General features: G+C 43.7%; 1 long non-coding RNA gene across 2 annotated transcripts in view; it reads right to left on the bottom strand.

Annotated features, from left to right (window-relative positions):
* Positions 1 to 15,285: 15,285 nt before the first annotated feature.
* Positions 15,286 to 24,991, bottom strand: part of LOC138150968 (uncharacterized) — a 41,474-nt gene continuing 31,768 nt past the window's right edge. The window contains exons 3-5 of one of the 2 annotated variants that reach the window (XR_011165712.1): positions 24,848 to 24,947; positions 22,512 to 22,629; positions 15,286 to 17,410 (exon numbers count right to left, since the gene is read on the bottom strand). This is a non-coding gene — a long non-coding RNA (uncharacterized lncRNA). The remainder of the gene's footprint in view (positions 17,411 to 22,511; positions 22,630 to 24,847; positions 24,948 to 24,991) is intronic. The other variant, XR_011165710.1, reaches the window with a different exon arrangement.

The raw sequence follows: 24,991 nt of genomic DNA, 5'->3' as shown, positions 1-24,991 counted from the left end.
CTCTCTCTCTCTCTCTCTCTCTCTCTCTCTCTCTCCCTCTCCCTCTCCTTTTCAGTATGTGCAGAGGTCTTAGGTGATGTAATCCCTGTGTGGACTTTGGAGCATGAGTGGACATTTTGTAATTGGTTCTAACTAGCTAACCACGTGCTGAAGAGGACTCTTTCTGATTGACTATAGAGTCAGAACAGAAGTGCATTCAAAAAGTACTAGCCAGAACCTTGCACTTGGTTCTGGTTTTTAACTCCTTGGCTGCATTCTGAGCAGAGAGACAATGCTATGAGGGGAGAGGTCCAGGGCCCTTCCCATCCTAGGCTATATTGTGGCTCTGAAATACAAATTTCTGTTCTTTGCCTCTGCATTTCTTCTTTCACATTTTACATGAAGGAGATTGGTATTGGCTATAACCTTTCGAGTTTCAGAAGGTCAGGAGAGCAAACCACTCTGGGTGTTAGAGTCCATGCCAGGACTTACCAGAAGCCAGACAGTAAGGAGAGAAGTCCCTAGTGAACTTGCTTGACCTAACCCAGCAGTAGCAGAGATGCAGACTTATCCATCCATCAGAGATGCCATATTTGGAAGTAAACTTGATAGAGTGAATGTTACGTTGAAAATGGGTTAAGTCAGAGCCCTCTCTCTCCAGGCACTGACATAGCACAGGAAAGAGTGTGCCCCTCTCCAGGTCTTAGAGTAGAGGGGATATTTGTGTTTATTTTTTATCTTCAAAATAAATATCCCTTTGTGAAAACTAATTTGTGTAAATTGGTTAAATGGAATTGGGATGCTAATTATTGGTACTATCATGGACCACACTAGAATGGTGATTTGATCTGGTTACATTAGAGAAAGATACCTTAACCCCCTGAGAATCTTGAGGAAGTGATGTAACCAACCTCATTCAGAAAGAGTTCAAAATATTTCCTTCCTTCCTTCCTTCCTTCCTTCCCTCCTTCCTTCCTTCCTGCCTTCCTCTCTCCCCTTCTTCTTTTCCTCCCTCCCTTCCTTTTTTCTTTCCTTCCTTCTTTTATTCCCTTGTTGCTTTTGTTCCTTCCTGCCCTCCTTTTTTTTCCTTTCCTTCATATAAAAAATTCTCCTCAAACAAATCTGCTTCCAATATGCTCATTTTTCCCCACCAAGGTTTCCCTAACTGAAACCTCAGATGGCATAACACTTTTCCTGACCAAAGTCTGTACCACCCCCCTATTATCCATTGCTTTTACCCATTCCCCAAAAGAGAATGGTATCTCCCACCTTAGAACACCCCCACAAATTAGGATTGGTCTACTTGAATGCTCTGGACTGAGCTCATTCTTAGGTCTATAATGCCAGCCTCACTCTTATCCAATTAGGAAGCCTCCTGGTTGCTGGGCTCCAGGATTGTTCTCCCCAAATCCCAGGTAATCACTTGTCTGCCTAGATATCTCCCTTCTCCCTGGATTCAAAGAGGGCAGGAGAAACCAAAGACCTTTAGGCTTTCCCATCTTAAAGAAACGTAGTTTTTCCAACACCCAGAACATCCCACCCCTACCCTAGTTTTTCCCAAATTTTACAAAAGATTTCTCTTTCATTGCAGAGAGACTCCACAATTTAAAGTCCCCTTCCTGCTCCAGACTTATTTCCTAGGGTTCCCTGTAGCCCTCTGCTGCAGAAAATCCCATGTCCTGAATTCACTAGGTTCCTTCCTACCTTAGGTGATTCTCTACAGTCTGGAATGTCCTCTTCCTCCCTCTCTAACTATTCAGATGTCATCCACCTTCAGAAGCTCATTTTAAGTCCCACCTGCTCCTTACACCACATGTCATCCTGGGCTGTATACTCTGTGTGAATGTCTTCACCCTAGGGGATCTAGTCTCCTTTCTCCTGGAGCCCTTGAGTGAGCACTCCTACGGTAGGGTCAGGATCTGCTGTTCCTCTGCATCCTCAGGGGCCTACGTCTAGGGCTGGGCTCTCAGGCTATTAGGGAAAGGGGAAGGGTCATTGCAGATGAGCTCATTCTCTCTGGTTCTGGTTTTCTTCCAAAGAGACAGAAGCATGGTTGCTCTCCCCGCCTCCCTCCCTCCATCCCCCCCCTGCTCACTCCCTCCCTCCCTCTCTGGGTGACTCAGCTCCTCTGAGCCTCAGAACTGGCCCCCTCTGTTTGCTCTTAGACAGCCTATGTTTGTCAAACAGCAGTTGGAGAAAGAGCCTAGGCTGGGTCTACCCAGAGCCCCTGACTCACTGTTTTGGTCTAAAATGGCTTTGGCTCCCTCCTTGTTGATGAAAAGGATGTTTCCAGGGGGGCAAAGGAATGATTTGTCAACATCCAAGCCATAGCAAACCTCCTGTTCTGGCTCTGAGAGGAGCCTGGGACCTTATCCACTAAGGTCTATCTCCCTCTTAACTCTTCAGACCAATTCGCTGCGGGGGTGTTTAATAACTGTGTTCTTTCTCCCAGGGGAATCTTTATTTCATCAGAGGAAATGTTAGCCCAAAGGAATTGCCTTAATTTTAGCATTTCTGGCACTGTCATGTTTTGGGGTAGAGAAGAGGGAATGTGGGTTTCTCTCTATTTTTTTAATGCTCTTTTTTTTAACATCATTGTCACTTCCCAGTGATCCCCTTCCAATAGGATTCTCCCTTGTAATAAATAAGTGCAGTCTAGAAAAACAAATCAACACATTGACCCCATCCAAAAACACAGCTCCTTCTGCTCTTGCAGCCCACCACCTCTTTGCCAATAGGTGGGAGGCATGCTTCACTATGTCTTCTGAGATCATGGCTAGTCACTGCATGGATCAGACTTCTAAAGTCTTTCAATGTTGTTTTTATTCTGCATTTCCTTTGCTATGGTCATTTTCAACTGGCCTCCTGGTTCTGCTTGCATCACTCTGCATTGGTTCAGTATGATCTTTGTTGGGGACCTTTCCAGGGTTCCTCAGATCACACATCATATCAATCGTTACCTAAGGATAGGAACAGCTTCCAGTGCAGCCTGTGAATTTAGACAAAATTCTGGGGCCTAATAGATGATGCAGTCACTGGACCCTTCAGGCTTCAGACAGGATCAGACAATATGATCAGAAGAAACCAAACCCTACAAACTTAGAAGCTCATGGTTATAGTGGGGCTGCTGAATTGATTACATTTATTAAGCACCAACTGTAAGTATGTGTGCCTCTTACTAGGACAAAACTTCCTTGGGGACTCAGAGGGAAATCATTCATTCATTTCTTTAAAAAGCAATAATTAAGCTCTTCCTGTGCAGGAATAACATCATGGTAGAGTGGAAAGACCTCTCTCTCCCTTTGGAGTCAGAGGACTTGGGTTCCAATCTTGCCTTTGTCATTTACTAGCTGTGTGACCTTGGGCAAACCCTTGGCCTCCATTTCTTTGTCTGTAAAACAAGGAGGTTGGATTGGGTATAATCCTATGTGCAGGCCCTGGAGTTAGGTTACACTGTAGGTGATGCAAAAAATGAAGGCCATTGTCATTGGACTCAAGGTCATTATGGTCTATTGTGGGAGATGAGACATCATCTATGATTGGAATCAAGACAGGATGTGCCATAAAAGATCCCAAAAAAGGGTGGTGAGGTTCAAAAGAGGATAAGTTCATGTCAGGAAAGGCTTCTCAGCTTTGAGGAGACTTTGATTCTCTAGACCAGGCTTTCATATCTGAGATCCATGAACTTTAAAAAATACACACACACACACACACACACACACACACACAAGTATGTATGTATACAATTATATTTGAATAATTGTGTTTCAATGCAATTAGTTTCTTTTCTAATCCTGTCTTTTATTATATGCTTTGAAAAATATGATTTGGAAAAGAGATCCATAGACTTCACCAGATTGTCCAAGGGGGTCCATAACTCACAAAAGGGTAAGAAGCTTCTTAGGCTTAGATAACAGGGAGCCATCTCAGTTTTTGAGTAGGGGAGTGATATTTAGAACTTTGCATCAGAGAAGTCTGACAGCCTGTGCAGCACAGTTTGGAGGCAGAGAACCTGGTTAGAATACTGTTGAAAAAGTTTAGAGAAAGGTAATGAGAACCCAAACTAAGGTGGGAACCCTGGGGCTGGAAAATAGGGGATGAATGGCAGAGATGTGATTCCATGTCTAGCTCACTGTGGTTTCTGTTGACTTTGGGTGTTCTGGAATGCATAGTCCTTAGCTGATGATCCCAAGGCTTCACTGCTGTGTGAACAGCCCCAGAAATGTGCCTCCTAACCATCCAAATGAAAGATACTTTCTGCAAATCAAGTCTCATCTCTACCCTGGGGACTCCCATCTCCATGCTATTCCCTCAGGGTTCTTCCTCCCAGACCCCCAGGATTTGCCTTCTTTAAACAATGTTTTGTGCCCCTAAATTTCCTCTCTAACCCAAGCAGCACTCCCATCCTTACTCCACTTCTGTTGCCTTCTTAGGAGAAAGCTGGATGGCAAACTAATTCACACTAAGATGGGAGTGATTAGTAACATAATTAGTTAGAGGGGAGGGTGACATGTTGTTTTTTTTTAAAAGCCCATGGAGAGGCTGAACCTGAACCCAGTGGAATAAAGCTCTAATGTAAGAATTTTAGGCATTAAGGCCCATGAATTAGAACAAAGTTCTTGGTGTTTCCTACCACACAGACAATCATCCATTTGGCCCATGGTGAGGCAGACCCTTTTTTCACTTCTAATGAGGAGTGGGCACCTTCTCAGCACAGGTGTGAAGCAAGTCAATACCTTCTCTCTCTCTGTATAGAAGAGTCACCTGGGGCAGCTAGGTGGTGCAGTCAGTAAAGCACCGGCCCTGGAGTCAGGAGGACGGGAGTTCAGTTCAGGCCTCAGACACTTAACACCCACCCCACCCCCCCAAAAAAAACTTAGTTGTGTAACCTTGGGCAAGTTAATTAACCCCAATTGCCCTCCAAAAGGAAAAAAAAGAGTCACCTGGAGGAGGGATAGAAAGACGTATGTTCTGCACATTGATCTGCCATTTAGTGAAGTGATAGAGAGTCTCTCTTACCCAGGCAGGCGTGTCCCATGTATGCATGAGCACCATCTACTTACATGGCATTTTTCCACCCACAGGAATACTAGATCCTTGCAGCACTGCAATAAAATACATAGGGTAGGTATTATAATCTTTATCTTACACATGAAGAAACTGAGATCCAGAGAGGATAAAGACCTTGGGATCGCTGGATATTGGAGCAGGAAGGAACTTTAGAAATAATCCAGTCCAATGCCCTCACTTTTTATAGATGACGAAATAGAGGTTCAGAAAGGATGCAGATCTTGGGATCACTGGATATTAGAGCAGGAGAGGACAATCTACTTCAATGTCTTCATTTTACAAATGAGGAAACTGAGGATCAGACAGAAAGCAGCAGAGCCAGATCTAGAACCCAGTGCCTGACTCCCAAGACAGTGCTCTTTTCATTACACTGGACGAGATTGCCCCTGACAACAATGATGTGGGTGAAGCTTCCTGCCTCAGCTCAGCCTGGGGTTCCTATAGGCTGGGGACTCAAAGCTAGGGGACTGCACAGGCCACGGGGCCCCTCCCTCCCCCAATATCAGAGAAGAATTTGCCCAGGAATCCTTTTCATCACCAGGAGAAGTAAATGATTTTCGCATCCACATCTTAATTATGCGCTGCCTGCAGCAAACACAAAAATGATAATAAAAATGAAAAGTGTCCTGGGCAGAAGCGAGCCGGCACCACCTCCCAACACAAAGAATGTGTAATTAATGAATAAGCTTAAATGTCAGCTTCCACCCCGACAGCAGCTCAGAGCAGCAGCAAGCAGGAGCCCCAGCAGGGGCTGGCCGTGTTTGTACCTTGTCTCAAGAGAGCCTCTTACATTCACCCACCCCACCCTCCCAATCCCAGAACGGGGGGGACCTTAGGAACTGTCTCTGCCAGGTAAGGAAACTGAGGCTCAAGAAGGGAGATGACTCTCCCACAGTCACATCATGGGTCAGGGACAGAACTTAAACAAGAACCAGTCTGTGGCTCTTCTCACTGGCCTTGTTAACCTAATTAGGATTAGGACAGTTTGGAACCCCACCCCCCCTTGGGATCTTCTGAGTCTCCCCAGTCATCCAAGTGTTTCAGCCTTGGGAGTCTGGGGAGAATTCAGGCTCTGGGTCAATCAGCTTCCCCCACCAGAGTACAGTCAATGTGCTTTGCTGGTGCCCAGTTCCCTGAAGTACTGCACATATTCAGGACTACAACCCAGATGTCCAGACTCATCCTTAGGTCTAAACTAGTTCTTTTTGTGAGACACATCAGTACCCCATGAATCCGCTGGTGTAGAGGTGGGAACATGGTGGTGGTGGGGGATGTCCCAGGGTTGAGGAAAGCTCCTGGCATTAGACTTTGCAATCAAAGTTTGGGGGTCAGGAGGTGAGTTAAACAGGAAAGGAAGAATCAGGACAGGAGAAATAGTCTGGGAGGAATCCATAAAAGTTGAGTCATACTTAGTATAGGATGACAGGGGCTTTGTCCCAGGGGACTAGATTTAGAGGACACCAAGTCAGCAGCATAGAAACCATCATGCTTGGCAACAAATCAGCAAGAATAATTGGTCAAAACAGGGTTCCAGCAGCTGGAGGGGCTAGGGTGAGCTTGCTCCCTCTGCTCTGTTTGTCCCACCCCACAGGAGCCTGTCCAGGAAGAACCGACCTCAGGCTTGTTTCCAAGGGTCTCTGTCTTCCTTTAATGGAAACCAAAGACATGTTTCAAACTATTTGACCTAAGTTAAATTTATGACGGTTGCTTCAGCCTCTAAGATTTCCTATTATGGCATCACATGGAGAACAGAGTTGCTCATACCAGCAGGAAGTGAGGTGAATGAAGAATTCTGGAGTGGCAGAGTCAAGCAAGGGCAACTTTTCATGGGCAGGTGTGGTCAAAGAGGAGAGAGGAAAAAGGGGGTGGTAACAAGACAGCCTGTGTTGAGCCCTTCTATTATCTTCTAGTCAGTTGTAATGCACAGTGGGAGAAGAAGGAAGATATCCTATTCTTCTGAACAGAGGTTAGAGGGAAGAGGACTCACTAAGAATGCTGGGGCTGTTTGAAAAGAGGCAGAACCCAGAATTAGTCACAACTCTGTACCAGATTTGCTGTTCAGTCTTTGACATCTCAGACCATCAAATAGGACCAAAGATGTCTGACTTCCCCATTGACTTCTCAGGGTTGATGTAAGAATTGAATGCTTCTAGGATGAATGCAGACGGACTATGGTAAATTGAACTCTAAAGGGAGAGGCGATTATTATCTCTCAAATACTAACCTTGTGAAGCCTGTGGGCAGAAGGATGGGTAGAACTGAACACCCTCCTCTTCCCTCCTCAAAAAGAAAAAAATATATATCCTTAAGTTATCAGAGAGTCTGTAATTCTGTAGAACCCAATCAAAGAATCAACTCCTGCAATCACTGCAACCAATATGGTACAGACTCCTCTAAAACAGAGAGGCCCAGGCACCACCCCTCCTACCTTGGAGAAGTCACAGCCCATAGGGAAACAGCAGGACCCAGTGAAGAAAGCAGGACCACAAGAACAATGTGCACAATTCCTATGATGCTAAACAACCATTCATTTAACAACCATTTACTGTGCAATTGTTATCCTTCACAGTCGAAGAAGACCAAAATGACATCACTACATTGGGGTCAATGTACAGTGTGTCCAACTGTGGCTGATCAGACCAACAGAGCTCAGAAGGCTCTACCACAGGTCAGGCACATACACTCCATATGAACACTTGGAATGGAGATGTCTCAAAACCTGCGCATCTCACATTTCTTTTGAGCTGCTGATGACACTCTACCAGAGAAAACAACATATACGCAGATAAGCACTTAATATAAACCATATAGAAAGAAATGGGTGTGTGAAGAAGGAAGCACTAATTATGAAGGGAATCAGGAAAGACCTTGTATGAGAAGGAGGTGACATGAGCTGAGCCCTAAAGAAAGCTAGGTCTTCTAAAACGCAGAGGGGAAAAGGAGGAGCATGCCAGGCTTATAGCAAAACTCAAGTCAAATGAACAAATTTAGTACCGAGTGATTACTGGTGAAGCAAATGAGCTTCATTTCTTTCCACAATTACATGCAAGTAATAAAAGTAGAAGTCAGCATGTACTCAGGCAGAACTACTGCTGGACAGTTTTATTTAGTTGGGGTTTTTTTTAGAGTGGGATGTCTTCTTAAAAACAAAAATATCAATAATATTTTTTTAATTGGTAAATAAGGAAAAAAGGAAAATCTGCTACATTCTCCCCAAAAAAGGGAAAAAATGAGAAACAGGAAGAGCAAGGAGCTCACCGTCTGACTGGGGAGAGAGGAAGGCCAAGCCTACTCTCTGCCCTCAGGGAGTTTACACCCTAGCTTAGGAGATAGGACTCACAGTCACACAATTATAACAAAGGCAAGGGATGATCAGAATAAAAGGAAACTGTGCATGTGGTGAGATGGGAGTCTTGGGAATGGGCATTAAGGAGAGAGGATCTTCTGCATATGTGTCAGAGGGACCTTGATGAGCCCCCAGGACTGATGGCTTGGTTATAGCACCATCTGGTGGGTAAATTATACATCACACTCTATTGCTTATTAATTAATCAAGCACTGCCCTGCCCTTCTCTAGGCTTAAGGCAGCACACCATCCACTGTAAACTTCGCTACTGCAGTCTCAGATGTCTGATAGGACATCCACAAAATGTGCACACAGCCTACATATGTGTACACTATGTTATTACGCTAAGATTTACAAATTCGGATCAGACCTGTAAGGTAGGTCATATAAATGTTAAAAATAATAATAACAAAGTGATTTTCATATGTCTCATTTGATCTTCATAACAACCATGAAAGGTAGACAATATTATTATTTCCATTTTACAAATGAGAGAACTGAGGCTGAAGTGTCTAAGATCAGATTTGAAATTGGGTCTTCCATACTCCTATTACAACACGCCTTCTTCTGTGCCACCTAGCTACCCCTCATTAATATTTCCTTTTTAGATCAGCAGCATGGTATAGTGCTTAGAGAGCTAGCCTCAAGTCCCCCTTCTGACATCTAACTGTCTGACCCTGGGCAAGTCAGTACTAAATGTCTCAGTTCCTCTGTCAAATCTCTAAGACTCTTAATTGCAAAATGGGTTGCAATCTGTATTGGAAGGGAGTTTCCTAAACCAGGAGTTCCCTATATTTGAAAAATCACCAGTTCACATCAAAAACAAGCAAACAACAAAAAAATCCCACCCCACTTTAATGTTGAGAGAACTGAGATTTATCAAGGTTGAATGATTTTCTGCAGATCACATAAGTAGCAAATGTCCGAGCCAGAACTGCATTCTGTACCCTGGGGCACTGCCTCTCTGTTCGCCCGGAAGAGACCACCAAGGCTAGCCTGAGTGCATCTCTGCTCACTTTTGATGACCTGTAACATATCTGTAATTGCATTTTTCCTCTGTTACTAGTACCAAGAGATGGGACATCTCCTAGAAGCCTCTAGTGAGGGGCAAGGGGGGAGGAGATGGAAAGAGGGGCTGTTTGGGGGGATCAACATTTCCAGGCTGAGGCTGGGACGAAGAACGGAGGACAAAGACCAGGGATCAGCCAGCAGACAGAACTCGGGGATTTGGATGACTCAGCTGCATTGAGCTGGGGATTCAGGTATTTAAAGATTATGGAGATTATACGGAGGAAAGCACTTTGGAGATTTTAAAGGCTACAGAAATGGGAGCTGAGCCGAGGAATAGCTAGGGCTCGAGTCGATGACTAACTGGAGAAGGAGCCCGTGTGTTTAGACCCCGGGGCTGCTAAGCCCGGGAGACAACCTGGGGTTCTGAGCCACTGGAGGCTTGTGAGTGGGGGAAGGGAGAGGATCCAATTCAGGCATTAGGAAGATGATTCTGACAGTATTTTCAGGATGGGTGAGTGTGGGGGCGGGGAAGAGGCTGGCTAGTAAATCTAACTTCTCCTTCCTCCCCTGTCCGTCCATCCCCAGCCAGGATAACTCAATACTGAGATAGAATGGCTTGGTCTGTGGCGGTTCTAGGTTCCGAATGTGATACCTCTCCCCCTCCCACCCTCTTTTCAGGGATAATGGAGAAGGCAATGCTTAACCTGAAAGAGTGAAGCTTTCACAGCGGAATGCCTGGCACTGGGTGCGGTGGGCTAATGCTGCAGACATTTCTGAGAAAGGGAGTCTTCTGCTTTTTCCTCGTATGATCAGAGGTGTTTGGAACTGGAAAAATTCTTGGGGATCATCTAGTCCAGCTCTGACATTTAACAGGTGAGGAAACTGAGGCCTGGAGAGGGGAAGGGACTCATTGAAGTCACAAGGGCATTTAAGTCTTGAGCCCAGCTCTTCTTACATTGAGGACTCTGGGTCCTCTATGGCATGGTGCTCCGCCCTTCTTTCCCTCACTTCCCTAACTCCCACCCCACACCCTGGTACCCTTCCCCCTCTTGGAATGCAAGAGTAACAGGAATAAACAAAACCCATATTGGAGAACAGGCAGTGAGATCCCAGGAGAGGCTGTGGTGGCTCAGCCCCTACCAGGGACACAATGGGTTTCACGTTTTAATTGGAGGGATCTCAAGCTCAGTGCAAATCATTAGCATTTGGGAGACCCAGGCTACTTTCACAGAAATGTACTGCTCTCCAGTGATAAGGTCTCAGCTTTGTAGGGGGCTGTATCTTAAGTTATTCTCAGGGCTTGCAGAGGGGCACCTCCAATAGGCAGGTACCATTGGCCAGGGCCATTGTCCCAACTGTCTCCAGGCTATCTTTGGGCCACTCTCCTTTGAGTCACTGTCTGAAAATGTGTGTGACTGACTAGCTGGTAGGGCAGAGATCTCTAGGATGAGGTGCCTTCCCAGGCCCCCAGAATGCATTCATAAGCAACACCTCTCACTCATGTGGACACTAATCTTTAGAGCTACTACTACCCTTGACAAATAAAGAAACTAAAGCCCAAAGAGGACAAGTAGATCAATCAAGGAAATATGAGTGCTCTGTAGTCAGGTAGCCCAATGGATAGAGTGCCAGGCCTGGAGTCAGGAAGACCTGAGTTCAAATACAGCCTCAGATGCTACCTATGTGACCCTGGGCAAGTAAATTGATCTGTTTGACTCGGTTTCACCAACAGTAAAATAACCCCTGCCTCCTAGGGTTATTGTGAAGCTCAAATGAGATAACATTTATAAAGTGCTTAGCATAGTGCATGGCAACAGTAGGAACTGTGGTTGTTGTTCAGTCATTTCCAACACTTCAGGACCCCCATTGGGATTTTCTTGGCAGAGATACTGGAGTGGTTTGCCATTTCCTTCTCCAGTTCATTTGACAGATGAGGAAACTGAGGCAAACAGGGTTAAGTGACTTGTCCAGGATCACACAGCTAGTAAGTGTCTGAGGCCAGATTTGGACTCAGGTCCATCCTGACTCCAGGCCTGACTCTTCATCCACTGTGCTATCTAGCTGCCACATAGAAATGTTAGATATTCTTATTATGGCTAGAACTTGAACCCAGATCTTCTGACTCTGAGGCAGCATAGTATAGTGAAGAACATGTTGAAAGTGGAATCAGTAAAACCTGGATTTAAATTCAGCCCCAACCACTTACATGTATGACCCTAAACAAGTTACTTCCTTTATCTTGGCCTCAGTTTCTTCATCTGTAAAGGAGGGGGTTGGAATTGATGACCTCTACATTTCTACAAGCTCTAAATCTAGGACCCTATAGGAAGTGGAGGCAGAGGATCTGGTTTTCAAATCCCAGTTTAACTACTTACTGTACTGTGACTCTTCCCAGGCTAGCCCAGAGAGTACACATTTCATATGCTTAAAAGACTTTTGAACCAGAAGGAACCTCCTAGACCATATAGTCTGACTACCATCATTTTAGTGATGATGAAAGCAGAATCTGGAAAGGGAAACCACCAAAGCCACACAATTGATTTGTTTAAGGGGTGGGGGACTAGAATCCAGCATCCAGACTTCAAGTTGAATGTTCTCTCCCCCAGCTGTGAGTGAGGAGAACACAATGGCTCCACCTCCCATGGCCAGGGCTGGGGTCCATATTAAAAAAAAAAACCCTGGTTGAAGAACCCCTGGACATGCACATTGATCATGGGCACTCCAGAGTCTACCTCTCATTCTCGCTGTAAGAAACAAACCGACAACCCATGCTTCCTCTCGGTGTTCTCCCAGACTGTCTTAAATGATGATTTTGAAGGCAGCCCACCTTCCTCCCATCTTCCAATCTGCAGTGAGTCCCCTGCCCCTGATGCTGTCCTCTCAGATTAGACCAGCTACTCTCTATTTCATACCTCTCTTTTCTGCAGGGAGCCAGCAGTCATCCATGGTTCCCAGGAAAGATTTGTAGGCTGAATCATGGCCTTAATTTTTACTGACAACCATCTGTCATGGTGTTCACACAGAGTCTGGGGGACTTTGTTATCAGAGTGCATGTGTGTGGGCACCATACTCATCTCAGTATATGGTGATATGTCCACATAAACACAGCCCAAATGCTGTATGACCTCTAAGCTCCCTTGCGGCCTGTCCATTTGCAGGTGCTCTTCAAATTCAACTGATCAGTCTTTGTGGACCACCTCTATACTAGTGAGAGAAATTATTATTTTTGTCTTATATTAATAATGTTAAATTTAAATTATTTAATTAATTATTAATTAAATATTAAATTAATATAATTATATTAAATTAAGATTAGTATTTTCCCTTCCTATTTCTTCATTCAAAAACCAACCCTTGTAGGTTATTCAGCCAATCTCTGAAGGATATGTTGACATTGCATGATAGATGAAATGATATCGATGATAGATGAGATTGTCCAAATTCTCAAGGTACATGTTTTTTTGTCTTGGATGGGACCCCATCCACCTAACAGACTTCACAAACAGAATCCACTCTAAGCGAGATCTTTTCCTTAGGAAATAAATCTATCTCATTGTGCCCCTTCATTAAAATTTAGGGTGACCTAGCTTATGAAGGGAAAAACTAGCCAGAGTAGTTTGGGTAGAGATGAATTCTTTTGTCCAGATTGCTGGATGTGGCTGAGTCTTATAATCAGGTTGTATTCTCAGCAGGAGGAGCTGAAGACTTTTTGCCCACTTCCTCATTAATATGTCCACCCCCTCATTGATTGTTAACCTATCAGACTGATTTCCACCCCCAGGAACACCCCCTTTTCCATTGGCTTTTTAAGTTTTGCATGTTCTCTGGGGGCACCTTTGGTTTATGAGAGAAAGTCATTGACCATCATTTTTAAATTTTCTAGTATAATTAATAAAATAAAAAATATAATTAATAAAAATTATTATTAATTGTTCAGATGTTATATTTCTTGGACTTTTCATTTGTCACACTGGGGAAATAAGATTCAGAGCAGGCCCAAGACCTGACCTCAGGATGCCTATAGTCTGGAAGAAACAGAAGAGGATATATCTTGACCATGACCTCAGATACCTAATAGAACAACACATAGGAGAAACAGAATTGGGCTCCTGGGTGATGGGCTCACATACTGAATAATCTGTGTAACTTTGCTCTCTCCCCAAGATGGTAAACTCCCTGAGGGCAGGGATGGTTAATTTCTTCTGCGGTCTCAGGCCCAGTCTAGGACAGGACACCCTTCTAGTATCAGCAATTAAACTGAATTAAATGCTTGAAAATCCTGCCTGCGAATCAGTATGGTATCAAGGGAAAAGCATTAGACCTTGAGTCAGAAGCCTATGTTTGAAACCTACCATTCACTGACATGGGTAATCACTTAACCTTTCTGGACCTCAGTTTTCTCATTTTTAAAATAGAGTGAGAGACTAGATGACTAATAATAGTTATTGTGTTGTTGTTCAGTTATGTCTGACTCTCTGTGACCCCATTCGGGGTTTTCTTGGCAAAGATACTGGAGTGATTTGCCATTTCCTTCTCCAGTTCATTTAACAGATGAGGAAACGGAGGCAAACAGGGTTAAGTGACTTGCCCAGGGTCACATAGTGTCTGAGGCCAGATTTGAACTCAGATCTTCCTAGCTCCAGGTCCAGCACTCTATCCACTGCACCACCTAGCTGCCTCAATTGTTATAATAGCTAGTATTTATATAGTCCTTTAAAGTTTTCAATATTTTTTTAAATTTTTTAAAATTTTAAAAATATCCCCATTTTATAAGCAAAAAAATTAAGACAGACAATAGCAAGTGTGACTTGCCCAAGGTCACACAGCCAATGTCTGAGGCAGAATTTGAACTCTGGTCTTCCTCATTCCTGGTTCAATATTCTATCCATTGTAGCATAAAGTCCCTCTCAACTCTGTATCTAAAATTCTATGAGCTGATGATTAGCACTTGAATCCAGGCTCTGCTACTTATCAGTTACATGATTTGGGATAAGTTCTTTCTCTAGGCCTATTTGCTCCATTTTAAAATGAAAAAGGTTAGGCTAGAAAATAATAACAGCTAGCATTTTTATATAGCACTTTAAGGTTTGCAAAGCTCTTACATATATTACCATCTCTAAGGGCTGCTCTTCCGGTCCTAAATCCCGTGATTTTTTTCCAGGGAGTGGGGAGAGAGGGAGGAGGAGGAGGGGGCCAGCCTCACCTAGAACATTGGGTCAGAATGGATTCCTAAACTGCTTGGGGGCTGGGAGCAGCCTCAGGTCTGACTCTTCTCTCCAGCCTCCAATTTCCTCTGATCTGGCTGGTTTTTGAGGTGATGCAGAAACAGAAACATCTGCATCCTTTGCAGACAAGTTAAGGCTCTGTGTGCTTCCCAACACAGCCAACAAGCATTTATTAAACATCTTCCATGTGCTAATTGCTTGGGTGAGAAAGAAAGACACAAACCAACAAAAAAATAAGGACCCCCAAAAAAGACCCCCCCAAAACAAACAAAACTCTCTGGGTGCCAGTTTCCTCATCTGTAAAGCAAGGGCGTGGAATTCAATAGCCTCTGTCCAAGGTCCTGCCCAGATCTAACTCTAATTCTGTGATCTAATTCTGTGGGTAGACTGTCCAAAGTAATTGCCACAACAGCATATTTTTTTTAGACCAGAATATGATTGAAACTATGATTGGATCATAGTTTTAGGGGACCTTACAGGTCAACCAGTCCAACCTATTCATTTTACAGATGAGGAAACTGTTGCCCAGGGAGGTTGTGACTTTTTCATGATCACACACTCCTATTAAGTGTCTGAGACAGGACTCAAACCCACATCTTCCTGACTCCAGGTCCGGTGCTCTAACCACTACACAATACTGTTGCCCAAGTCACCCAGTGGAACTATCAGAAGCAAGATTTGAACTAAATCTTCCTGATTCCGTGGAAATGAGACTACCTGGAAGATTGCTATCAAATATACAAGGTCTGAGGCGTGGGTTCTACCCTGATCTCTGTGACAGATCCATTTGTCACAGCTTGTGGGGTTCCTGCCATAGCTCTCTACAGACACTAATCTGGGGAGGCTCTCCCTTCCCTCTACCCAGCCACAATCAGAGATGTCTCAGCACTAGGTTTCAGGTGTGGGCCCTTCTGGATGTTTCTGAGCTTTTTTGTCCCCCCAGTTCCACATGAGGTTTTGTACTTGCATCTGGCTCTCATTTCAATAGGACCTTTTTGACACTGAGTAATGTATGACTTGAGCTCTACAGCCCTTGCTTAGGCAGATTACTAGTATGTGCTCAGCTACAGATTAAAGAGCCACTAATTGGCTGAACTTGGGTCTTTGCTTCATAATAACACTCAGGGCTTTATTAACATCTAATAGTCTCTGCTATAGTTTTGATGTTTTTTCTGCAATCTTCATGAGCCCAGAAATGAGCCTTGTAAGAAAAGCTAAGCTATTAAGAAATACAGAAGTGGTTATAAAAAAAGGGGGTGGGGGAGGGAGAGGAGAAAAAACTTTTTTTGGGAAAAAGCTGATAACAAAGACTGGGTGAGAAACAAACTCAGGCTGCTTAGATTTTAGAAGAATAAACAGTGATGAGCTGGAACAAATCTTTGCTTTGCCAGGAACATCACAGCCAGGCAACCTTTCAGATCTAACAACTGAAGGGAAATGGAGAGATAAAGATATTTTTCAAATCTGACATTTCTGATTTTCAAGCTGAAATCTAAAAGAATGACTTAATCAGGGCTGCAACCAAGAGAAAGTCCCCTTTCACCATGTCCAGGGACCAGCCTTAGATGCCCAAACTATCAGTTTCAAGCACGATTTCCCCACTGAAAAGTCAATGAGGAATGAAGTCAGTAGACTATATGTCTGTCATCAGAGGACCAGTCTCCATGACAGCAGCACTTGAGAGCACCTACAAAGGCATGGAGAGGCTACTATCTGCATTGGTGGAAAGAGCAAACCCATCGAGGAAGTCATAGTTACTTTTGAAGCTTTGATTTAAGTGCTTTTATAAAGGCAATTTGTCAAGAACACTCAAGGTTTATTCTACTCTTTTGATGATGGCTGGAAACTCTGGGAAGGATGAAGAAGCAATAAAAGGGTCCTAGGTTATTGATTTGGGAAGCAATGTTGGAAACTATGGAGTCTGATAATCCCAATTGTTATGGCTTCCCCACTCCAGTCCAGATTACTTTCCATAATGTATTTACTTGGCCATTGTCTCCCATTGTAAAATGTAAACTCACCAAAGGCAAGGACTATTTTCATTGTCTTTTTTACACGTTATCATAGGCACAGTGCCTAGGACCTCTTAGGTACTTAAATGGGCTTTGAATCTCATTGAATTATTTAGAAATTATTGATGAAATGCTTGAGGTTCATAAGGGAATCTCCTGGAATTTGGGGAAGGGGAGTGAGAGTGGGGGGTGGGGGAAGAACTTATGGGTGGCATTGGTAAATTACATGGGAAAGAAAAGAAAGATTGCATCTTCCTGCCAAACATATAGGATCTGGAACCAGTTTCTAGGAGGGATTTCTAATGGAGCTTCAGGTAACTGAAGATCTCCTGGGTATCTTCTATCCCTCACTCCCAGGTCCTTGTCTTGGGATGCATTAATGCTCCTCAGGCTTCAGTAAGATTCTTCTTTCATTTCAGGGTTTCTGGGTTCCATATACTGGTAGAAATGGACATAGGAACCCAAATTTGGGTTAAAATTCATGCCTTCCTTGGGCATATCCTAAGGTTCTGTCCTTAGTACTCTTCTCTCACTGCATTCTCTTTTTTAGTGACTTCATCAGCCCCCATGGGTTCAATTATCCCCTCTGACAGATAACTCCCAGATCCATATATCCAGCCCCTATGCCCCCCTGGGCTCTAATTCCATACTGGTCTTTCAAACTGGATGTCCTGTTTGTTGTTGTTGAATCTTTCAGTTATGATTGACTTTGTGTCCTCATTTGTGGTCTTCTTGGCAAAGATACCGTAGTGATTTGCCATTTCCTCCTAGAAACAGAAACAGAAAACAAAACTCAAAGGCCTCGCAAAAGCCCATCACCCCTCTGACTTTGTCACAGGGGTCTCCCACTGCTCCAGAGACATGTGGCACTAGAGAATAACTTTCACTTTTGTCTCAGTCTCAGCTGTGCTGCTCAGACAGCACCTTACTAAATGTCCAGGTCTTCCAGTCATCTAGACCAGGGCATGGTTCATCCTCCTGACAGGGCTCATCTTCTCCTCCAAGAAGTGTGTAATTTCTAGAAGCACCTCTCAATGACTCCAGACCTCTGAAGATCACAAGGAAGCTTCCAAGGTCAGAAGCATCCACCTTAGGATTGCTGTTTGGCCATCTACGCTCAGTGAAAGGAAAGATGAGGGAGTGAGGGACTTGAGATCCTGTCTTAGGCACATCTAGGTGAGCATATGGTTCTCACAGCCGCTGTAGCTGCTGATGGGAGGGGAAGAAGAAAGGGAAAAATCCTCTTTCCCTGTCCTCCTAGAATTCCAAGGGAAAACTAACAAAGACCCATATCCAAAGGAGGAGAAAAGAATTACAGTAGCTGTTTCTCCTTTTAAGCTTGTTTAGTAATAGCTCTTTCTGCTCAGGAACCCATCATCTTCCCTCATCCCCACCCACCATCCAGTGATGGCAACTATGGGGAACAAACAGGATCTCCTTCATATACTTTAGCAAGGGATCCAATTGGAAAGAGGTGCTCCATAGGATGGCTCCTACTACCTCCAGTCCTGCAGATCAGGAGTAGATCTACCCTCCATTTCATCAAATTATATACTATAGTCATATATTTGTGCCTTGCCCCAATAAAAGCTCCATGAGGGCAGACAGTCTTGTCATAGCTAAACTTTACATCTCTCCCAGTGCCAAGCAGTTTCTGCACATGGTAGGTGCTTATTAAGCTGGTTGAATTGAATTCTTGTTATGGTACCTATTTACTGCCTGTGTGCTTAATAGGAGAAATTGCATTTGCGAATTTCTAATGAAACAATATTTCTTGGTAAAGCAGGTGTGAAGAAATGGATGTGTTCCCCAGCATGAGGCAGCGGCAGAGTAGGGAGTGAGGGTGGGGGGAAGGATGGAGGGAGACAGGGATGCCACAGAGAGAAATCCAAGAAACAGAACTTTACACCTGATTAGCTCCTGCCTCCACTGTGGCTCATGGGGAGTGAACGGCTTTGCTAATGAGTGATCTTGTTGTTGACAGATTCGGAAAGGTTTCTTCCCTTCCAAAATAAACCTGGAGGTGATGCCTGGGCAACCACCATTCAGCTGTTGTTGAAGAGTGTGATCTCAGTCCCACTTACTGCACACCTACTCCAAAAGCCTCCTCCTAGACCTCCCTGCCTCCACTCTCCCCCATCTAAACCATCCTATGTGGGCAGCCAGATTCATCTTCCTAATGAATTGTGGTGGCAATTCCCCCTCCTCCCTTCGAGCTCATTTTTTGCAAGTATTAACTATGCATAAAAATATTCATGCCAGCAATCAGGCCTGCCACAATCTGATGTCACCTGATTTATTAACAATACTTACCACACCCTCCATAGGAACCTTTTAGAGCAGGGATCTTACCTTTTTTTTCTGGGCCATGGACCCCTTTGGCAATCTATTAGATTGGGAGTTCTTTGAGGGCACAAACTGTCCTTTGTCTTTCTCTGTATCCCCAGAGTTTAGCACAGAGTCTGGCACATAGTAGGCACTTTATAAATGTTGATTGACTGACTGATTGGTAAAGCCTATGGGACCTTTATCAGAATCATGTTTTTAATTAAGGAAAGAAATGATAAATTTCAGTTAGAGATGAGTGAAAACCAAGATATAATTTTTTCTCACCCAATTTCAAGAACTACATGAAATCTATCCACGGACCCCCTGGGCATCCATGGACCACATCTGGTTTAGAGCCAAGCTTTTCTCTGTACTGATCCTGGACCACAGCAAATGACTTCAGTTGTTCTTAGTGCTCCTCCTAATCCAGAACATTCTTGCCCCTCCAGATGCTGCCTCTCTTTTAAGATTTTGGTCAAATTTAACCTACTCCAAGAAGCCTTTCCCAGTTAGTCAGTCAACTAGCATTTATTAACCACCTACTATGTGCCAGGCACTGTGTTAAATGCTGAGAACACAAGGAAAGGCAACAAACAGTCCCCACTCTCAAGGAGCTCTTGATTTAATGGGGAAGACAACATGCAAACAGGTATGTACAAATCAGATAGAGACTGGATAAAGTCAGGGTAATCTCAGAGAGAAGACAATAAGATTAAGGAAGACTGGGGAAGGCATCTAGCAGAATGTGGGACTTTCAGTGAGACTTGAAGGAAGTCATGGAATCGAGGAGGGGGAGATGAGGAAGAGAGTGCTCCAGGTATGGGGGATAGTAAGTGAAAATGCCTGGAGTTGGGAGATGGAGTGTCCTGTGCAAGAAACTACAAAGAAACCAGTGTCACTGGCTCCTAGAGTATGTAGAAGGGAATAAGGTAGAGAAGAAAGGGAGAGGAGGGAAAGATTGTGAAGGGTTTTTTTTAAAGCCCAAAAGAGAAGTTTATATTTGGTTCTGGAGGTAAAATAATGAGAACCACTGGAGCTGACTGAATGGGAAGGGAAAAGGGATGTGACATAGTCAGACTTGCAATTTAAGAAGATCAGTTTGACAGTTGAATGGAGGATGAATTGGAGTGGGAAGAGATTTGAGGTCCCAGAGAATGGGAGCTGGAGGTAGGGGGATGTTAGGGAACCCAGGTCAAATACCATGCAAATTGGCAGTGGGATCAGCACACAAGTAGCCACTACACTCTCAGCCTGGGCAAGATAGAGAGATTCTGTGTTAACCAAAAATAAATAAAGATGAAGATGAAGAAAGGAAGGAAGGAAAAAGGAAGGCAAGGAATGAAGAAGGAAAAGAAGGAAAGACAGGGAAAGGAAGGGAGGAAGGGAGAAAGGAAGGAGGAAAGAAAAAAGAAAAGAAGGAAGAAGAAGGAAAGAAAGTAGGGAGGGAGGAAGAAAAGAAGGGGAAAAAAGGAAAGAAAAGAAACTAATACCTCCATCTCTTAGTACCTTGCCCTCTTGTTTTATCACTGCTCATAACTTGTTAATCCTTAAAATCCTCCAACCATCCACCTGCCCTTCTCCTACTCATAATCTGCTCAATGGAGCTTGAAGATGTCATGCTACCAAATCAATTGGGTCCACTACAAATTTTTGAATTTGTAGAATTCACAGAATGAACTGGCCCCTCAATGCTACAAGTCAGTGCTTTTATTCTTCCCTGTCTAATGCTCTGTGCCATTCCCCACAGACTCTCAGATCTCCCCTGGGCCTGTTTCTCCAGTCATATAACACTCTAGTTCAGACCCTCATTACCACTTACCTAATCTATCTCAATACCTTCCAAATTGATCTTCCTGCCTCAAATCTCTTCCATATAGGGGGCAGCTAGGTGGTGCAGTGAATAGAGCACCAGTCCTGGAGTCAGGAGGACCTGTGTTCAAATCTGGCCTCAGATGCTTGACACACTTACTAGCCATTTGACTTTGGGCAAATCACTTAACCTCAACTTCCCTCAAAAAAAAAAGAAAGGGAAAAAAAAACCTCCTCCTTCTCTGATCCATCCTCCACTTGGCTGTAAAAGTCATTTTTCCAAATCACAGATCTAACCATGTCACTCCCCTCCTCAGCAAGATCCAAGGACTCCCTATTGAACCAATGCTAAAATATGAACCTCTCATTTTAAGTCCTTCACAACCTGACTCCAATCTACCTTTCCAGCCTACGTGCACACTACGGTCCAGAAAAACTGGTCTCCTTGATCTACAAATGCTCGTAACACTCTGTGTCCCATTTCTACGTCTTAGCAGTGGTTGCCCCTCATGCTAGGAATGCACTCCTCTGGTCATCTCCACCTACTGGAATCTCTTGTTTTCTTCAAAGCTCTACTCAAATACCACCTCTATATGAACCCTTTCCTGATCCCTCCACTTCTCATGCCCTCCTCCCCAAATTAATTTGTATTTATTTTATATATAATTTGTATAAGCATTTATATGGATGTGTGTATACACATACACATGTTGTCTCCCCAATGGAATGCAAGCTCCATGAGGAAAGAAGCGTCCATTGCTTTTCATTGTATCACTAGCTCTGAGCTCGGGAGCTGTTCACAGTAGCTACTGAATAAATGTTTTATTCACTGGTTGATTGATCCTATTAAATTTGTTCCACTTGTCCATGGAGACCTTTTTGCATCCTGACTCAGTCACCAGTGTGCTGACTACCTACCCATCCAGCTCTGAGTCACCTACAGATGTGATGAGTATGCCATCTCTGTTTCCTACCGAGTCGTTGATAGAAATATTGGACAACACCAAGGCCAAGGGCAGGTCCTGAGGCACACCACTGGGAGGGAAACATCCCTCCCCATCCACATGGATCCATTCACGTCACTTTGCCAGATTTTGACTCATGTCACTGTACAGCCATTTAGCCCACATCTTCCGTCTTGCCCACAAGAGACTGTCCAATGCCTAGCTGCAATCTATTTTTGCTTTGTTTTTGCAAAAGAGAGAATAATAATACATTTATTAACTCTCTCACAGGATTATTGTTAAAAAATAAGGCATTTTGCAAACTTTAAATGGCTGTAGAAATGTGGGTCATTACCCTGGAAAGGTATCCCATAGGTGTTTTGAATTAGCCAAGTTCTCCAGTGAGCCCTTTATCTCCTGCAGCCTAACCCACACCACAGCAGTGAATCAATGGTTTAGGAGATAGGTTTCTGAATTCAGTGGTAGAGGGTCTAGGCTATAATCCTAGCATTCTCATTTATTATCAATCAGTGTGACTTTAGACAAGTCACTTCCTATTTGGGGACCTCAGTGTCCTTGTCTGTAAAATGTGAGGGTATTTCCTGCTCTAAGGTTGCATTTTGTTTGACAAATGAAGATATTAAATCAAAACCAGTTTTAGATCATTTAAATACTATCTCTCAGAACTTCCTTGAAGATACTTGTTCAGAAGATCCCGTTTTCTGCGGCTTGATTCTGAAACTTCCCTGCTCCATAGCAGGTCAGCATACATTTATTAGATACTTACTGTTTTGATGACATTGTTCAATTGTGTTTGACTCTTCAAGACCCCATTTGGGGTTTTACTGGCAGATACCAGAGTGGTTTGCCATTTCCTTCTCCAGCCCATTTTACAAACCAGGAAACTGAGGCAAACAGGGTTAAGTGACACAATTAGTAAATATCTGGGTCCAAATTTAAATTCTCAGTAGACCTAGACCCCCTGCCTTCCCCCCAACACACACACAACTACCATGTTATAAGCCCTGTGCTAAATGCTAAGACATAAAGAAAGGCAAAGACTGTTCTTGGCCTTAAGGAGCTCACTTTCTAAGGGCACAGACTACATGTAAATCAATGGTGTTAAACTCAAAAATAAGTGGGGATTTTAAACCCTAAGTCCATAGGGATCTCTGTGCAGTTGCCTTCATAGACGTTGAAACAAATTGTTCTCATCTGATTACATAACCTCTCTCTGAGGCTCAGTTTCTCTCTCCCTAAAATGGGGATGATAACATCTGTGCTACCTTCCTCAGGGGCCTGTTATAAAGAAAATATTACCACAGTCAGGAAGGTAGGGCAATTGGTCTGTTAAGTGGGTTGTTGCCAACAATCCTGAGGCAGGTATGAACTTTCTTTCGCTCCAAGGCTACTTGCAACCAGTCTGAAAAAGCAGACAACACAAGCTTCCAGGGTGGTTTTTCTAATCTGTCCTCTCTAATGAGCAGTGAGCTGTGCTGTAATGGGGCTCAGCAAGTGTGGCGGAACAGTGCACCTCTGAGGAACTGGGTTCACTGAGTGCCGTTTCCTGTGAAGCTGTGTTTGTCTTCTTTCCCCTGTGTTGTGCAGTTGGCTGAGGTCTTAAGGCACAGGAAAAACCACAGAAGTAGGCAGTGATTATCCTGCGTCACAAGGTCATCGGCAGCTGAATCATTAACAACTTTATTTCCTTTCGGGGCAGTCTTGGTCAGAGATTGCTAGACCCTGACAAGAGAGCATTATATCAACCGTGAAGTGCTATAGGAGTGTAGGCTTATTGTATCTACGCACAGAAAAGCCCTGGGCCAACTTTTGCCTCTATTTTCTGGAAAAGGCACTAGGTACCATGTTCCTCTCTCTGGTGAGATCTTTTAGAATGTTCCCTAGGAAAATCAACAGGTGGGACAGCAAAGTGGTGCAGTTGGAGTCAGGATGACCTGAGTTCAAATCTGCCTTTAGACACTTATCAGCTGTGTGAGTCTGAGGAAGGCACCACTCCAATTGCCTCCCAAAAAAGAGAAAGTCAACAGGTAAGGAAACCTTTAAATCCAAGGTAATAGACTTATAGTGTGTGGACTTAATTTGCATACTAATTGTTCTGTAATTTTAATTTGAGAGACAGTCTGGTGTTTGTGACTATTGAGCTAGCTTCTGAGCCAGAAAGACCTGGGTTTAAGTCTTGCTTTTGACATATACTTTCTATAAGACCCAGGGCAAGTTACTTGACCTCTGAATTCCATAAGCAACTATAGGCTGCAGAGAAGGTGTGGGCAGACCCCTATTAATAGGTGGACTTTTCTGGGAGTTCACCTTATTAGTGAAATCACAATTCTAGTCTGTTTACCTAATTATAATCTTGACTTTTTAAAACAGAGCAGCAGCCAAGGAAGGGAGAAGAGAAAAAATCTATAAATAATGATTACATTTTGATCATAGTTGCTAAAGGCTGACCTGATTGGGTTGATGAAAAATTAAAAGTAAAAAATGTCAAGTGCTCCTGAAATGTCCTTCCCACTTGAGTGTGTGTGTGTGTCTTTGGGTGGGCTCTGTTCCCCCTGAGAGACAGTGAATAAGCTTACCACCCCCCTACACACACACACACACACACACACACACACACACACACACACACTTTTCTCAGCTAGCTTCATTTTATTGTATTTATAGACAAATTTATCTGGAATTTAAAATTACATTCTGACACTCTACTCAGCTATGGGTTTACTCATATAACCATCCTCCAGCGTCCATTAAAAATAAAGTACTTTAATAACCTATTTTTTTTAGAAAAAAAAATTATCCTCTCTTCCTTTCCTCCCTCTTCCCTCCTCTGAGTGGAACAAACAGTTTGGCACACAAGAGGTTTGTATGGATCAGGGAGAATTTCTGGATTTGTTATTGTTAGAATCTGTGCAGTGAAGAATGAAATGGATTTATACTGACTGTACAGCAAGGAGAGACCAACTCAGTGTAATACTCAGGCTATGGGATGTCTCTGACTTCTGCCTCCCACCACAGAGACCCATCTCATCTTCCCAGTCTTGTGTCCCTTACCCTTTATCTTCCCTCCCCCTCCCTTTCTTTACCTGCCCCATGCCAACAGACCTTTGATCAGAAGTTGGGGGTGGGGAGTGCTCCATCTTCCTTTCACTGAGGCAGGTGATTTACTTCTCAGCCCCAGGTCACTTGGTGGCCCAGGCAAGAGCTGTATAGAGATGTGAATTATTAGCAGCTGTGCAGGCTTGGACC

The sequence above is a fragment of the Petaurus breviceps genome, unplaced genomic scaffold (genome assembly GCF_028583685.1).
Source record: "Petaurus breviceps papuanus isolate PSGF00001 unplaced genomic scaffold, PetGlider_PUasm1.0 140, whole genome shotgun sequence".
NCBI lineage: Eukaryota > Metazoa > Chordata > Mammalia > Diprotodontia > Petauridae > Petaurus > Petaurus breviceps.
Note: the sequence above shows the minus strand (reverse complement) of the source record. Positions and strands in the feature narration are given on the sequence as shown.